Consider the following 1,164-nt stretch of genomic DNA (forward strand, 5'->3'; position numbering starts at 1 on the left):
TCTGAGGAAGTTTGTTCTGTTGAACGGAGTATCTCACGACTTCTGCCGAGTCGCAGCCGCCCTGAGGAGACGCTGAAAGGTAGCGTGCCAGGGACCTCTTGACCGTAGCGGACCCATCCTTTGCCAAGGTAAAGAGTCGTCACGAGCTTCACGCACTAAGTGAACCGAGGGCGAGCTGCGTTTGAAAGGAGCGTGCTGTTCTGGTCCACAGACATACATCTTCCTCCATTTTCCACTTTCCCTTTAAACTGCTCCATTTTTCCCATCTTTAAACTTCTATCTTGCCAGTAATTAATCTAGATGCCTTTAGAAATGTCTGTTGTTTTTATTAAGTAAAACGTGCCAATTTTTATTAATCAGAACCAGATCAGTCTAATCAAGTGTACAATGTTTTGATGTTAAATTTTGATTCTGTTCAATAAATGACCACATTTATTTTGATGGGTCAAAGAAAATTAACATCTCATGTCACTGATTAAACCATCTATGCACAGTTACTTCTGTCACATGGCTGTAATTAGCTCGAAAAAGAGAGAACTCGTTATTTAAATATAAGTGTAGTAAGGGTACAGCTAAGCTGACCTTGACACACTACAAATACCACTATCTACCCTCATGTTTCTCCCCCTTTTCCTATCTAAGATTATTATCTGATAAGGATAAAATGGCCGCGCTCTCCTTTAGTTGCAGCTTCGTGCATTCTGCCCATCTTTCGGACGACTGTACGTACATATTCGCGTTGTACCTCGGTGCAATTCCAATAAAGTTTATTCTGATTCTGATTCTGATTTTACCACTGAGTGGAGCCCATGTCCCCTTTATAGTTTCCCCACCCAGGAAGTGACATAATCGCTAAATCTTTTTACAATAAATCTTACAGTTGTCCCTATGTAGTATCATTGTTTTCACTAATGCCCCTTTTCCATTAGTACCTGTAGTACCGGTACAGCACGGCTCTACTCTACTTGGAACGGTACAGGTTGTGTTTCCATTATGCTTTCAGTACCGGTTTCAGTGGGTGGGGTTCAAATTGACGTCACCACCTCTCACCAGCTGGTGGCGCTGAGACGCAGAAACTGTTTTCAGTACAGGTTGAGAATTTATGTTATTTTGAAGTTGTGTGTATGTATGCATGTATGTGTGTATGTACATGTGTATAAATAT

General features: G+C 41.4%; 1 protein-coding gene across 1 annotated transcript in view; it reads right to left on the minus strand.

The window, feature by feature from the left end:
* The window catches only part of depdc5 (DEP domain containing 5, GATOR1 subcomplex subunit), a 393,910-nt gene that overhangs the window by 270,575 nt on the left and 122,171 nt on the right, over positions 1-1,164 (minus strand). The gene's annotated exons all lie outside the window — the stretch shown is intronic.

The sequence above is a fragment of the Nematolebias whitei genome, chromosome 9 (genome assembly GCF_014905685.2).
Source record: "Nematolebias whitei isolate Nwh7 chromosome 9, NemWhi1, whole genome shotgun sequence".
Taxonomy (NCBI): domain Eukaryota; kingdom Metazoa; phylum Chordata; class Actinopteri; order Cyprinodontiformes; family Rivulidae; genus Nematolebias; species Nematolebias whitei.